Source organism: Oxyura jamaicensis, chromosome 18, assembly GCF_011077185.1.
Source record: "Oxyura jamaicensis isolate SHBP4307 breed ruddy duck chromosome 18, BPBGC_Ojam_1.0, whole genome shotgun sequence".
NCBI classification, from domain to species: Eukaryota; Metazoa; Chordata; class Aves; order Anseriformes; family Anatidae; genus Oxyura; species Oxyura jamaicensis.
In genome coordinates, this window is record NC_048910.1 from 10,525,833 (window position 1) to 10,542,608 (window position 16,776).

The 16,776-nt window shown below is 42.3% G+C and overlaps 1 protein-coding gene across 3 annotated transcripts in view; it reads left to right on the forward strand.

Annotated features, from left to right (window-relative positions):
- The window catches only part of KCNJ16 (potassium inwardly rectifying channel subfamily J member 16), a 34,836-nt gene that overhangs the window by 5,698 nt on the left and 12,362 nt on the right, over nt 1–16,776 (forward strand). The window contains exons 1-2 of one of the 3 annotated variants that reach the window (XM_035342582.1): nt 7,076–7,152; nt 13,763–13,847. The exons of 1 other annotated variant lie outside the window; for it this stretch is intronic. The gene's annotated coding sequence lies outside the window, so the exon portion shown is untranslated. Of the gene's footprint in view, nt 1–7,056; nt 7,153–13,762; nt 13,848–16,776 lie in introns of those variants that run through there. One more of the 3 variants, XM_035342580.1, reaches the window with a different exon arrangement.

Below are 16,776 nucleotides of genomic sequence, written 5' to 3' on the forward strand. Positions count from 1 at the left end.
GAGCCTCAGGACAGAGATCCGAGCCTCAGGACAGAGATCCGAGCCTCAGGACAGAGATCTGAGCCTCAGGACAGAGATCTGCACCAAGGCCTCCAGCACAGGGTGGCTTCTCGGGCCGGCCACAACGATGCAGCAGGGACGCCCCCTCGGTGGCCCATGCCGGCGGTTCCCCTTCCTCCTCCTCCTCCTCCTCCGCGGGGGCAGGAGGCCCCGAGCGGTGCCGGGGCTCTGGCGGCGGGCGGCGCGTGGTGCTGAAGGGATAGCGCCCACCCGCCCGCCCGGCCCTCGGGCCGCCGCCGGGGGCAAAGGCCTGCCCCGGCTCCTCCGGGCTGGAGGGCTGCCACAGGCACCGCTCCTGCCCCAAAGGCCAGCCCCAGCGCTTTCTAGAACGAAAGTTGTTAGCTAAAAGCACTGCTCCTGACACAAAGGCTTTCCCCAGTGTGTTCTCGAATGACAGATTTTAGCTGAAAGCCCTGCTCCTACCCCAAAGGCCTGCCCCAGTGCCTCCCAGCACAAGGGCTGCTACAGACACTGCTCCTGCCACAAAGGCATGCCCCATCTCTTTCTAGAATGAAAGTAGTTATCTAAAAGCACCACTCCTCCTCCAAAGGCCTTCCCCAGCACTTTCTGGAAGGAAAGTTGTTAGCTACACGCACCGCTCCTGCCCCAAAGGCCTGCCCCAATGCCTCTGGGGCTGCTACAGTCACTGCTCCTGCCCCAAAGGATGCTATGATGCTATGAAAGGCCTTCCCCAGCACTTCCTGGAAGGAAAGTTGCTAAAAGCACTACTCATGCCCCAAAGCTTGGTTTAGCATGCTCTGTGAAACTTGTTTTCTCCTACCTAGTAAGAACTATTGATGTTTTTAAATGTTATGGTAGTAGTTGATGCCCTCAGTAATAGCCTGTTGTGCTGCTTTACTGACACGGAGCAACGAATTGGTCTCCAGCCTGAATTGCCTACAGCTTAACTAGGTATGACACACACTACTTCTTGTGCTAAACTGCTGCGGGGGGATGCTGTGTGTTGTTAAACAGCTGCTGGATGCTGCCCGGGAGGGAAATCTATTTATGGGTTGTGTTTTGGGTTGTAAAGTTTGCAGCCATGCTTAAGAAATAGCAATGCCGAAGAACCATTCTGAATTATTAAGAGTGTTCAGTCACACAGAACAATAACCATAAAAAAAAGGGGTCAGACGCTGGCTGGCCCCATGTGGGTGGTGTACAGGAAAGCACAGGTTGTCCGGAGGGCAAGGGCTACTGCTGAGCAGCAATACCTAAGCGGTCAGAGACCATTAACAATTACCCTCTGGCCTGAGGAACTGGCTGTATCCAGACAGCTCAGAAATAATGTAGCCCCACTGGAGAGACTGTGCTTATGCAATGGGAAGCTCTGGGTGAGATTTCCTGACTCACTAAGGAATCTGGGATCTGCAAATCCACAAATGCTAGTGAAAATCAAGATTTTTGCTTCCTCAACTACTTTGGAAAAAAAAAATTGCATAATGATCCTCAGTAACATCTTAAGACCTTAGGCATTAGCTATGCAGTCGGCAAAGGGCTGGGCTATTTCTATTTATCAGATATCCCATTTGAATTCCCCTGCCAAGAACTGAATATTTAGGATTTCCATGGCAACATATTTCTGAACCCCCATTACAGTCAGACTGACGCGTGTCAACTGATACAGGGATGCAGAAGGTAGTGGCTGAATTTATTCAAGCAATCACATTCTCTTTTCCAAGGCTAATGCACATGAATATTGAGTTAGCAAACTGAATTGACAGGGATTCCATCTCAATGAACATGTATAATGTTCCAGCCCAGGAGAGCAGCTTTTAATTGATGAGTGGGATTATATTTACATAGCAATTATAACAAAGTCAAGCCTGGCTTTATGTGAAAGACTATTTGCTGTAATATCTTGCTGCTTGGTTGTCCAGAAAAGCTGTTCCTTTGTGGGCAGGACAAAAATGAGACCAGATGAACTCAGCTTTTACATGTGCTTATTTTCTTATTTTGCAAATACTCACCTTATGAGGCCAACTCAATAGTCACGGTGTGGTTGCCTTAGATACATACATTAATTTACTCCATTATAACTTAGATGCTGATTGTTTAACTGCACAAGTATTAATAGTTATTCACTGTTATCCTCAAATGGCTGTTCGGTGGCTAATGTAAAATGAATAAGAGTTCATTCTAAATCCCACATAAGTCAATGGGCATCTTTTTCCTCATTTCATTCAGAGCTGGAATTAGCTATCCCCATTGCAGTGCCACCAAATATTAATTTTTTGTCCTTAAGACACCTCTCAAGGTAGGGTAATGCTACTGATTCAGTTTCACAGATGTGAAGCTGGGTCAGAAAGTTTTCCTCTGAATCATCCAGCAAATACAGAGATGTTCTGACCCTCAGTCTGGATTTCTTTTGATGGATAATGGGTTGTGGAGAGGAAAGGTGTATGCCTGAGTTTTGATCCAACATGGAGTTGAATCTGGGGTAGGGAAGCAGCTGGATCTGGGAGCTAGGAACCAGTTTCACATCTTGTAGTTCTGCGTAGTCAAAGAGACCAAGAGCTGTATTCAGATGTCTTCTTATGGAATTAGCACGAGTTATGTTCTGCTGATGGCTCTGGAAACAAGAGGGTGGTGAGGAACTTAAACCATTTATTATCCATGGCATGGCAAAGAGAAATATGCATGACACCTATGTATACAGCCCCTCTAAACACTGAGAAGAAGGAAGGGCTGTACTTAGAAGCCTGACTCAAATGCCATACCTGTCTCTGTGGGCTTGAACAGGGAACCAGGAGCTGGCATCCCAAGAGGTCGGATGTGCTCATCCTTAACACCAGAAAGGCTGTTGTAGGTCCATTCTGTTACTATGCTAACAGGTTGGAGGATACCCTTAAGTGGCTTTCCTAAGGTTATACAATGCTAGAGATGAGGAAATCAACCTGTCTCTTGAGTCTTTTACCACAAAAATAATTCTCTTAATCTTGGCTTTCACTTCCCTCAGTCTTACTGCCATGGAAATTGTCTCCATAGCTGGTATTTGAATTGCCTTGTTGACATCATTAGTAAAGCATATAATAGATAGCTGAACAGCTCTGATATTTATCTTTAGGTCAACAGCTATTGAGATTCCAGAGGCAAATTAGAAAAAAAACATAGACTCTTTATTAGTAGAACTTAATTTAACTGTATTTAAACTTAATTAAGGAGGAAAAAAAAATGACATTTCTTAATGTACTCTTTCTTTATAAAGTATGAAATAAGGATATTAGATTAGTTTGATCCTGGTTGTTATTATGTGCACACAGTAGATGAGAATGCAAAAATTCCCTCATTCAGTTAGGTGCTCGTGGATGTCAAATCAAAGACCAGGTGCTCCACAAGCCCATTTCCTTTCTTCAGTGTTTTATGTTTCCCAGCCCTGTAATTCCTCCCAGGAAACCAGAAGAACTCTTAATTTCTTGTCCCCCTCCCCCCATTAAAGTAACAGCTCTGGTCATTTAAACAATCAAGCACATGTTCTTACACTGTCTGCACCTCATGCTATCCATAAATGGTGATGTGGTAAGAAAAACCATGGAGGAAAGGAAAGGAAATGACATTAACCTTTTCCATCTGATAAATAAGGGCTCCATTCAGCTGCAATAATCCACATCCTTCCCTAGAGATCCAGTTAATTTAATACCTAAGGGCTCAGTTCATTTAAAATTATTTCCACACTGGCCAGCTGATTTCTTGGTGAATTATTCAGTCCCTAGACTGAAATATTCTCCCTGTGCAATAACACATGAGAAAGGGCTAAAGCTCTTCTCTAGCTCCCAACGGTCTGTATGTCCATTGACATACAGAGTTGCTAGAGGGTCTTCGACATCCACACAGCTCATCTATGCCCTCTACATTGACAGGAATGTCATGATTTTCATGAATGTCATCATTTTTATGAATGTCATCATTTTGTAATGATTTTCCTAAGACCACCAGTCAGCAAGCACAAAAGATAGCATACTTGGTCCCGTTTGCTGCTCTTCTTGGCTGGAAACTTCTTACCTTCCTATCAAACTTTAAGCATCTGCAGTTTATAGGTAGTAGAAAGAGAGTTTGACCTTTGAATGGGTAGAAATTTGGAGCAACAGACTCACAAAGTCTAAAAAAGCAGCCTGGATTATGAATGTTGTTAATGGGGTTTGAGGTAATGGACATGGATCTGTGACCCCTGCACTGATGCTTGTGTGATCCACTTTCCCCAAGGCTAAAAGCTGGGAACTAGAATTATTATTATTATTATTTTCCCTTTCCTCCTTGGCAACACTTAAATGGTTCCAGTGTGATTGGTATCTGTTCAGCCATACCTACCCAAGGAACTTGCAAAAACAGAGGACTATTCACGTGCATCGATGAAGATGTTTTGAAAGCATCACAGAGCAGCAGGGTGTATAGAACCCAACTGAAAATCAGTGGGAAACAGTACTCTAACATCAATAGCAATATATGAGAATTCCAGATTTACTATATTGGTTGTCAGTTGAAAGCCATGGGAATCTTGTCATGGGCATCAAGAGATTTTGCATCAGATTCCTGTATTATTAAACAAGTTCCTTCCTCTTTTATTTTTTAAAGGGAGTGTAACTAATTGACTATAATGATCCAATGTTGTATGCAATTTTGCAGCCTTTCTGATGCTGTAATAAGCTGTGTTCTAAGGGTTCATTATTAGACAGTCTTGAAACTGGGTAATTAAACAGGAAAAACAAGAAATCTAACTTCAGTAGTTAATTGAAGTGCATTTATTGACAGATTTGAAGCTCTAATGGCAACTCTGCTTGCTGAGAACGACCAGCTCTTGGCTTGTTCTGATGGCCAAGTTTGAGTTCCTGGCACACGGTGTTGGGGCAGGAAATGGTCAGTCAAAATAACCCCCCTTGGATCTACCCTGCTTCTTTAAGGATTCCTCAAGTTGCAAATCTTTAGAAGGAGCTGGATCCCCAGCCTCATAATGCTGAGGAGGGAGAAGACTGTCATGCACCAGTGCCACAGCAAACTACGGCTCGATAGCTCTGCTGGTAAATCCGCCTTTGATACTGTAATGCTGAGCCTGGTATGCACCTAATACTAGTACATTCTTATCCCCATCCCATCTGCATTAGAAATTAAGGCAGAAACATGAAGCCCATTACCATGCTGTAACCTTAAGAACAGTTTCTCACCTCATAGAGGCACTCAGCAGGCACTAGTGTGTTCAGCTCTGATTCATTATCGCTGAACTTTGGTGCTGGCCATGACCAGTGCTGTCTGGATTCAGTTAGCCCGTTCCAGTGGCCGGAAAGATTTCTTAGCATTTGTGTTATCTCCCTGGAAATCTTAAGCAGGGATCTGAACACAATTGAGAACGCTTGCCTGATAGAAGAAGGAGAAAGCAAATGCATTCTGCAGGAGACTGAGGGGAGGAGTGGAAGCTGGCCCTGGAACGGACAGGCACAGCGCTTCCCTGGCGTAGGAAATATTTCATCAGCTTCGCTACTGAGAGGTGGAAATGGGCATTTTTGTGTACGGTGCCGTGCTGACTTTGTGTGATGCTCATTGATTTCACCCATAAGCTAGTGCACCGTAATGTTAGTGAAACCGTCTGTTTTTTTTTTCCAAAAGATTTGGAAGGCTTCTGGCTTTGTGGAGCTGTTGCTTATCAGCATACTGAGCACTGTGATGCCAGCCGTAGTGACGCAGGTAAATGAAGTCTATGAGACTTCATTGTTATAAACCAGCTGCAAATCTGACCCAGAGGAGATATGGATTCTATTCAAGGAGTCTATGATGCAAATTTATGCAGATGACTGTCATTAGTCTACTGTATGTTTGCTTGAGACAGCGGGGTAAGGAATAGACAGCAACTCTGCAGAGAGGAGGCTGTGGAAATTGCAGATTTGTGCCCAAACTGCCATCTTAAGGAAAACATTAGAGGACAAAAGAGACTTGTCTCGCAGTTCTTTTGATAGATTACAGGAAAGCAGAAGTGTAGAAGCCCTTTCATCACCTGCCACTGACCTCTTAGCTCCTTTTTCTTGTCACTTTTCTTGTCACTTGTCACTTGACTTGACGCACGTCTCCCGAAGCAAAGCTCCTTGTCCTGGAGGACAGAGGCACAAACAGCAATGGCACGGCAGGAGCAGGAGCAGGCTGTTTGTTTGACACAGCCCTAATCTGAAGGCCCTGCTGAGAGGGGCAGGATCACTGCAGGATCACTGTCTGCATCTTGGGGGTGACACTAAAGGGCTGGATTAAAATCCCTGCAGTGTCAGGAGCTTTCAGGGCCGTATCGCGTCTAGGTGAGCCAGAACAGCAGGGAAGGCCCACGGGGGCACACAGCATTGCCCCGTACTGCTCACGGCTGTACTTGTGTGGCCAGTGTGGCCTGCTAAATATTTCTCCCAACACTTGCGGAGAGACCTGGCAGCATCACTGTCACGTTTCAAGGGACGGTGACATAAGGCCAGTCGGTCTCCGTGCAGCCGAGTCAGAGGACGGAGTAAAGCAGGAGCTGAAAATAACCCGTTGGTGCTGCAAGTGCGGGCAGGTTGGCAGCGGCGGAGGACTCTGGGAGAGAAATGAGGACTTCAGACATCTGCTGGTGGCTTTTGTTATACACGGAGGCCGTGGGATGTACGGATAAAGTCCAAGGCCCAAAGGCATTTGTGCTTGTGTAAAAGCACTTTCCACTTTTACAAAAATCACTGTCAAGGCTGCCTGAAAGGGGCTACAATTATCTGTTGGATCAGTTATCAGGGACACGGGTGGGGGTCAGATCAGATCCTGGTGTAAATCCTCCGGTTGCTCCTTACTTACTGCAAAGTAGAATTAGAGCCTTTTCGAGAAAAAAAATAGGAAAACTGCCGGACTCCCAAATGTAGCATATGTCTCGTCAGTTCTAATGTGCTGAAAGGATGGGATTTTCTGTGAACTTTTCCCAAGCAGTCTTGCATTTTTTTTCTCTCTTTGAGAGGGGGAGGAGTTGCGCCTAAAAAAACAAACCCAACCTGTCGTTCTCAGCCCTGCCAACCTGTCAGTCCAGCCATGCAAGAGAAGGAGAGAGAGAAAAAGAAAGGAGGGAGTGAAGCAGAGATTCAGATCTCAGCAGATATTAAGGTAAAGCCCATTTCTGTTTCCTGACTTATGCGTGTTCGTGTGTGTACATTTAAATAGAAATCCTGCTACCTTAGAGAGTTTTAAACTAACTAAACAACCTGTATGGGAATAAATTGTTCATCTTGCTCAATGAGAAGTGTGCTTTGCATTGTAACTTGGCAGCTTGTTAGTTGTTGTTTGGCAACACAGTTCTCTATAACACAGAAATTCAGAAGGGGACTTTGTGTTCATTTGAATATTAAAAATCGTCAGACCTATCATGCTGGTACGAATATATGCTCGGGAAGCTGTGTAATTGCAGGGCTGAGTCCAGCCTCTAATTACTGAAGATCAGAATAAGAACTTGTTTGAGGAGGGAAATTCTTCCAACGCTGCCTATTGCAGGGCTCTTACACCTTCTCCTGGAGCGTTTGGTATTAGCCACTGGTAGAGACAGGATACAGAACCAGACAGACTGTGGGTCTGATCCAGTTTGGCAATTCCTACATTCCTCCGTTCATGCTTGTCCACGTACGGTGGGTTTTTCCAACTTGTCATTACCAGAGGAACAAAGCTAAGGTGCAGCAAAACTGACCGCATGAATTCTTGAGTTAGGAGGGCAGACCAGCAGAGGCACTTTCAGCTCATACCAGAGGAAATTGAAGGTTACAGACTGTGAGAAATGTTGGCTGAACTGAGTGTGAGTCAGAAGAATCGTTCTGCCCCAAAGCTTGCCTTCTGAGGCTGGTCTGGGCAACCAGTTTGTCGGAACTGTTGGAGGAGAGAGGGGCCTAGCTGCAAAGGCCTGAACTGAAATGGGCTCAGTTTTCTTAGGTGTGAGTGGCTGTGTGAATGTGAACTTGTGCACAAAGGTGTATGCGTAATGAGTGGTGAGAGATACTGACCCTTGGTTTGTTATAAGAAACCACAAACAATAGTAAGAAATGAATAATTATGTTGTCCACCTTAGAGATACCCTGATTTCTGTATTTATAAGTCCTGGACAAACAATTCAAACTGTACTGAAAACGGAGATGCTTTTCTAACAAGGTTAAGGATCTGGGAAGGTCACATAGAAGGCAAACAAGTGGATAGGATTTCCTTTCCTTGCTGTATACTAAAGGTTTTCACTCCTACTGCCACTGTGTGCCTGAGGAAGGTAACCTGCCTCTCAGTACTAACCCAATGGATAGAACATGACAGAAAGATGGCAGAGAAAGACAATGCAATCCTTATGTTACTCACTGCATCGTTTGCAATGCACTTGCCAGGGGGTTGATTACATAATACTAGCTTCTGCTTGTTCCTTGCTGTTAAACTTCCTCAAATACTCGCTCCTGTGCAGTAGTTTTGGAACGAAGCTCTCCTCCTGTGAAAGCAGCCAGCATGGTGCTCTGAACCTGGAAAGAAGACAGAGGTGGCCCAGCTTGGAGGGGTGGTCTGCAATGTGGTCTGTCCTCATGGCATTACTGTAAAAAACGCAGCGTCCTTGCGTTGCATCACTTTTCCTTTCTTCTGGTCTCCTGGGAACATTTAAGCTGTTGTTTCTTTTTACCCCTGACTCATTCACTCGTGGTGATACCGAGTGAGACTACAAGCTTTTACTTGGGCACAAAAGAAATTCTTTTACAGATAGTGTTTTCTGTAGTATTATCGTGAGCTTTCCTGCCACAGCCATAATGAAGAGGGAAGTGCTTTTTCAAGAGATTTAAGGAGATGGAGAAGAGGAAGTGAATGCTTCATTTTGGTGAGGATAAACATTCCTAACATTCTGTTACAGTAACAGAGATTAGTCACCGAAAGAAGGGAGAAAGTTCTTTAGCTTTCATCTGCAGAGGCTTTACTAATTGGCCTCCCAGCACTTTTGCATCTTCCTTTTGCTTTCCCTTCTTTTGTCTCCTTTTGTTTAGGTGATTTAAATCAATGCAAGGAAGGCTTGCATCATTTACATGACACAGTCATTCTGTAATACTGATGGACATTTTTGAAATGGGCAAACATTCTGGTGCACTTGTTCACCATTACTTTTGAAAGGGTGTGAATGGACTGCTGCAACAAACTTGGTGCCACTAAGTCATGCAAGCTCCCTAGGGACATGTACTGCCAAAAGCAAAAATTGCAGTACATCCTGATAAATGGTTTAGCACGGCTTAGCAAATCTCAGTTGATCAGTCAGAGTTAACCAACAGCAAACTTGCTAAATTCAGGCAATATCCAAGCAATCCACAGATTAGCTGTATTTCATTGGTGTAGCAATAATGACTCAGCACCACAACAGAAGGGAACTAATATCAGAAATACAAGTCAAGCGCTTACCAAGATTTCTATATCCTTTCCTTCTGGAGGCAGAAAGAATTGGGACTGATGTATCAGTCATTTGTTCAGGAAGCTCTGTTTATAAAGAAACAAACTTTTGCAAAGGAGGTGTTACCAGACAAGAGGGCTGAAATCTTTGAGACACCCTTTTGGCAGAAGGCATTCTGAATAGTCCTTGGAAAGATCAGTTGGAAAACACTTCACACTGAGAAAGTTTCTGCCTTTCAACAGGACACTGCTAATTCACCTCATTCTGTATTCTCTGGCAGGAGTATGGTTCTCTAGATTGGCTGATTCCATGTCTTTCTTTATTTTATTAGGTATCCTTCTTGCCCAAAATTCTCGCTATGAGCATGAAACCATTCTTGGTAGCAGAACATCCATTTACAGTAACTTGCTGTGCAATTAAAATACCAGATGATAAATGCAAACAAGCCAAACAAACAAACAGAAAACAACCTCGGATTTCTATTTGCTTTTAAAATTAGGACAGGAGCGTGATCTGATTCTTAACTTTTCATGTCATGTTGTGAAAGCAGACTATTTGTCTATTCTGTCTAGCAGGAAGGAATGCTGCAACCCAAAAACTCATTGTGCTGCTTTCACAAGATACTTCATTTTTTGTAGTTTGCAGTCATGATAGTAACACTAGTTCCTGTTTCTAAAGCAGTTAAAAATCCTGTTTTGCGAGTGCAGACAGGGGAGAATATGCTTCAGCTACTCAAATATTATTTGTGGTGACATGCTGGACTGGAGAATTGGAACAGCAAAGAGAGATTCAGCCCTTAATTTCCTGTGGAAGGATTCTGCTGAGGAAGCATTACATTTTTGGTTTCTCTTTGCTGTCCACATGGTAGAGGATGGAAGGCCACTACAAACCTGAGAAGATCTAAGAAATGACATTTGATAAAAATCAACAGTCTGGGAAACGAATTGAGTAGAGGCAGTTTCAGCAAACAGTGATTTTTCAGATAGGTTTTCCTGCACTCCAAAGGAAAACCAAGGCAGGGCCTGACTGTAGAATGTGAAATGAAGACTCATCTGGATAACAGAGCAAAACTAGCTGGAAGTTTTCCACGTATAAGAACCAAAGGTATCTCCATTTGTGAGGCAACTTTGAACACAAAGGGTCTCCTGTTCTTTTGAAAATTCTCAAATTGTTTTCAAAATGGCAGCTAATATTGCGTACATCAGTTTAACAGCTTTGATTCTGTCTTGCAGTACCAGCACAGTCTTGTTTCTTTGCAGGCCTGTAGCCTGGCTGTGATCAGACCTGAGCTAACTTCACGGAGCTGATTTCTGACATGGCCAGGTGCTCCATTTTATTCCCCAGTAAGTGCTGATCCTTAGCAGCTATAGCAGAGCATGCGTGTCTTCTGACTGGCATTCTCCCACTCAAAGATAGCTCAAAGCAAGACAGCTGATATATTAACCTAATGCATATAAAAGTAGATGCCATAAAACACAGCCTGCTTTCCACCAGAAATCTCAATGGGAAAATTCAAACATTTCTATTTCCACTCACGAGCGTTAACCAGCTGTTTGACCATTACTGAAAATCCTTTTCGTTTTCCACAGCTGAGTGAGAAGTCTTTCCAGGAGTGGTCTGTGGTGAGGTTTCTAGTGCACTCTTGCTTTGAACAGACTAAGAATATTAATCTTTTCATGGCATTTTTTTCACACAGATAGCTATTCCCCAAAGAAATGAGACACTTAGTGCCTCATGAAACAAACAAGCAAACAGAAAACCCCAACAAATATCCCTGAAATAACTTCTATGAGTTTCTGCTCAGATCTCAGAAAAATTAGATTTTGACTTTTTCAATGGGAACAGATAATTAGTGCGTTGTTTTATCTCCTCGAGTCTGTTCAGATCAAGTCAGATGATTGGTGCAGCAGAGTTTTGGATGGAGGTGCAGTTACCCTGGTAACAATCGGGAGTGAAATCAGAACCTTTTGAACAGCCAGTGGAATGTGGTTCTACTTGGATGACAATAGGTCAGAGCATTTTAATGGGTAAAAACGTAATCCAGTACAATAGGATTTATTGCCACTATGTCATCAGATTGACACTATTCCTACAAATTCTTTAGCTTGTGACAGCCTTTAACTGAAAACTGTTTAGTGGAAAAACTTGTAAAATGCTATTAATCATTTTGTTTTCCAAATCAACCGAAGAGTCTGTGTGTCTCAGGGGGTTAGAAAGAATATCTTCCAAGTGAGTGAAATTCAACCTCTCTGCACAAAGCCCTAATGAATGGCTGTTCTGGACACAATAAATGGTTCGACGAACTGAAGGCGCATTTCTGCAGGGTGCTGAGTACTCTCGTCCCAGTCTATTGGAGAACTTCAGCACTTCCTTAATTTCACACTAACAAAATAGTTTCTAGTGATTTCTAGGATGGGTATTCATGCTCTTAAACCTGATTGTATTTGCTGACAGACAGGACCTTGCGGGATTAAGCCCTAAACCAACACTGGAAGAAAAGATTCCCTGTTCTGTAAAGCAAGGGCATGGGGCAATATTTCATCCCTTCTGCTGACATTTTTCCAACTTCCGCAATAATGATCCTTTTATTCTGAAAGATCCCAGAGTGCTTTCTTAAACTAACAAAATGCAGCCACTGCTAAGAGCAACAATGCATAAGGAGAATACATCGCTGCAGCTTTAAGGAAACATCAGATTAGGGTGCCAAAATCTGTCCGTCTACCCCGCAGCCAAAAGCATAAACAGCTTGTCTTGGCATCCTTTGGGATGTCAGTATGGGACCTCTGTCACACAGAGAGATCTAGAGCTATCTAGATTTTGATGCCAAATAGCTGAAATGGTCCTTAATATTCATTATAGATGGGTACCCCGCTGAACCTTCTGCCAATTTCCCTTTCAAATAGATGAATGTCATTCTCATTCACTTTCCTTTAATATGAAAAGCAGATTCTCCTCAATCATACGCCTGTACCATGCATATCCTTTCATTGTTGACATGAGGCTTTTACAACAATAAAACCTAAGGCTAGTAAGTATTCCTCTTTTTGGAATTATTATGTAGTTACAAAGAACAATTGAGCCAAACAATGACAAAACCTGTTTCTTGTCTTCCTCAATGGGAAATGGGCTTTGAGTTTTGTAAGGATGTTCATAAACAGCCAAGGGTGTGTAAGGAGAAGAATGACCTCAAAGCTGGGTTTTACACAGGAGAACAAAGAGATCTCAAGTCCTGATTTGAAAAACAGTCGAAGACCAAATCAATGTCATAATGTCATAATTACCAACACGCGTCACAGTGTTGCTGGAACCCACTTGCCGCTTCTGCCTTTAAACACAAGCTCCTCTCCTAACTGCTCTGCAGCTGTCAAGCTTTGTGAATGATGTTTGTGCTGGCAGTTAGCTGGGAGATAACTTCATCTATCTAGCATTCATGTGGCCTGAAGATCCATCCTTGTTTCTTCCTGCGGGATGTTTTGTGACATTATTGTTTTCAGGTTGCTTTGCCTTTGTTACAGTTCTGCTGGCTCCTTTCCAGGATCTTTCAGGTTACTTTTTAGTCTCCTTAATCTGTACTTTCTCTCCTGAGCATAATAAGCACTGCAGTTGCTCCCAGACTAAGACACCCAAGTGGTGTGACTTGCTTTTTTTTTCTGTGGGAAACACCACTTTATGTTTTTCACAGACCTAATTCCCTGAAGATCTTTTCAGTATGAAGTGAATACAGCTTAGCACTATACAAAATGTTCCTAAGGAAGAATGCCACCAATCCAAGCTCACATGCTTCACAGCCTGTCAGGCCGTGATAGTGTTTTGAGGTTTAGTTAATAGCCTTTTGATTTTGTGGATCTTTTGAGTGATTCTGGCTTTGTGGCGGGAGCAAGCGAAGCTCTTAATCAGTGAAAACAGGAGGAAAAAAAAAATAAAACACAGGGAAAATATAGGCCAAAACATCTGTCACTTATGCTGGGTGTATCACTTTTGAATTGAATTTTGTCGAGTAATTATTCGTCTAATTCCCAACTAATTTGGGAGTTTTTTACAGGAATTATTCAGTGGCATGCTGGTGACTGGTGACTGCAGCCCTATAAAGTTAATGCAAAGGAAATGAGAGTGAGATTATTTTCATGGGGGCATAACACCTATGAAGTAAAACAGAAAAGTTGTTTTCAAAACAATCTTTGGGGATTGCTTTGGCAATAAAACCAACACAATTTCAGTTTAGACATCTTGTGTGTGTGTGTGTGTTGACATTTGTAATGTAACAGATTTTTATTTGATGTATTTTTGTTAACATCATCTTGATAAGATCTGCTCACTTGTTCACAGTGTTTGCAGTTGAGAAGTAAAACAGGAAAAACACGGCTGACTGAACAGGTTCATTACAAACATCTTGAAATGAACTGAACCTTCCATAAGCAGCTCATTCAGTCAGCAGTACTGCTGAGTGAAAACCTTCCATGCAAAGATCAGCCACAGAGGCACAGACCTGTGCACTGAGGGAGACATAGTCAGCCTCTATGCCAATCGCTGAAAGACAAAAATCTGATGAAAAAAAAACGTAAACTCACATTTATTCATTTATTATTAAAGGCAACATTTGTGTTTGTGTATATATATAACTATATATTTAAATAAGCACTGACACCTTTGGAAACAGTTTGACTTTTTGAACAGAAAATAATGTATTAACTTCTGCTGCCACAGATGACAGACTCGCTGACTGAATAAATTCATTATAATGGGACTGAGAAATCAGTTTGTTGCTTTCCTCCAGTTGTTCATCATAAAGCCTTCAGTGAGTGGCTCACCTTGCTGGCTTCAGTCTCACAATATTTGAAGCAGGCTAAAGTCCATCCTTTTTACTGCTTGTAGTTCAGTATAGGTGTGAACACTTTTCTTAGGTTTAAACCCAGCGCCATAGCTCTTAGATTGTCCTTATCCCATGTGCCTAGCCTGGGACTCCTCTCAAGCCCTTCAGGAGCTGAAGAAACTGCCTGTGATTTAAGGGCCGATTGTTTGGGCAGAAAATGGACAAAGTTGCTGGGAATTTATTGACAAACCAGACTGTCAAGTGAAGGTTTGACATACAGTGGTTAAAACGTGTACAAAATGAAAGAAGATATTTAGGAAATAACATAAACAATACTCTTGGTAGCCCTTATAGATCAAATATAGAATAAAATAAGGTCAAGCTGGTAAATTATGGCCAACTGAGAAAAATTCAGGTTTTTTCCATTCTGGAAAGTATCTTTTTAAACTGTGCAAGGCAAATTTTGAAGCCATTTTCAGTGCCTGTTGGAATACATGGTACATGCACAGTGTCAAAGCCAAGAGCTGAGAAAGAAGAAAGCTGTCTTCACTTGACCCCTTGTGAACACATAACAGGATGCCCAAAAGACAGCTTTGGGAAGCAGGACAGTGAGAAGACATGAAAAAGATGAGAACTAAGAAACACCAGTACAGAGGTGATAGATTAAAACAAAATAATTGGATATAGATATGAGTGATATGACACTCCTCGGGGTGTCACAGCTAATCAGTGCAAATATCGAAAAGGAACTTTAGAGTTAGACATTAAATCTATCTACTACACAAGGTTTTGGATGGGGTGGAGAGGAGAAGCTTTGTATATGGAATCATAAATGATGAATAAAATAAAATTATTTATTTTAGATATTAAATATTTGATGTGGGCCAGCATTAAAGAGTAGACACTGGCATAAAGCCAGTGAGAAGCACAGCTCTCATTCAGGATGAATGTTCACATCTTCAGAGGAATAAGCAACTCATCTAACAATGTTTTAAAGGTGGGGGAGATGAGACAAGATTTAAAAGGAGATTCTGCCTTTCTCTGTATTTCTTAAATACTACTTGCCATGTTCAGAGCCTCAGTCAGGTGGTCAGGAATAAGCTGTGGGATAGCTTAAGAGACCTAGGAGGAAGTTTTGTAACCCACACACTGAGGTAAAAATCAAATTCTTAAATGTACAGTCCAAATAGTGTAGTTGAAAAAAAGGGTGGCCAACTCCATGCTGAGTTTAAGTTAAAGAAAAAAAAAAAAAAAAAGACTATTGAAATTCAGAATAACCTGCCTTTTGAGATCACTTGCATCCATGCTGAGATTGGGGCTCATGAGGATGCACACACAAAGGTTCATCCATCTACTCTACAAGGTGTTGAAAGTCATCTCTGGAAGAAGCTTCCCATTCCCAAATTTCATGTAGATCCCAGTGGAATTAAGTAGCAATATGGAAAGTCAACATTCTGCCAAAGACTGTGAACCAAAGAAAATGAAGATCAAAAGAATGCCCTGGTTCTTTAGAAAGTATTGCTGTAATTCCAGCAAACTGAGCCAATTCTGAAGAGCAACGACGAATACTGCCTGTGGTGATACTGAGAAACCCAAGAGCTAGATCCGATCCAAAACGAGACATCGAAGAGAACCACTCTGCTGACTTCAGTAGAGTTTGGATCAGGCCTCTGATCTCTGAAACCATTTAGTGTATTTCACAGGCTTTAAAGAAGTGGTGACAAACACAGTCTGAAAAATGTGGAAGCGTGTCTTGGTTTGGATGAAGTACCTAAAACGTGGGATGCCACGTTGGACTATGGGCTTTGGCTGAGCAGCTCCAGTCACAGGCTATGAACTGAGCTACATGATAGCCTCCACCAGACTTGAGAAAAAATCATATTGAGACACAGCAGAAGTGTGCTTCAGCTGTATCTATAGTCACACATGAAAGGAAATACATACAAAGCTGCTCAGAAAAGCAAATAGTTATTCTTGGCCCTAGAAATGATTGATAAATTGACTTGTTGAGGCACAGTATTTGATTGTCTGGTTTATATGACTACATGTGTTAATGTCCGTTGCAGAATTTTCTGGTGCTTATCTTTAAAAGAATCTGGAGTATTGTTTGACCTGATCCTTAGCCAATACATATCTCAACCTATTTGATTTGGGAAAAGACTGGACAGACAGAGACAACAGATTTTTTCGGTGATATTTCCTAAAAAGTTGGTGTGGATAGGATTCATTTTATTTACCTGCTTTTGACTTTTTTTTAACCTTGTTCCCACAATTTGCTCAGTGAATTAAAGTAAAATGGTCACTATTAGATCATACTTTAGTTTCAAAAAGTTGCAGGCTTTGGTGATTTCATTGGCATTTGAGATATTTATTAGGTGGGATGAGGCTGCTTCTGAGAATTATGACATTCACGCTGCAGACGGTAGCTCAGAGCTGGTTTCAGGAGAAATCTGCAGGTGTTTCCCTCTGCACCTGATAGCCATTAGAAGTTAATAACTGGCATCAAGTGATGTCTTTGGGAACTTCCTAC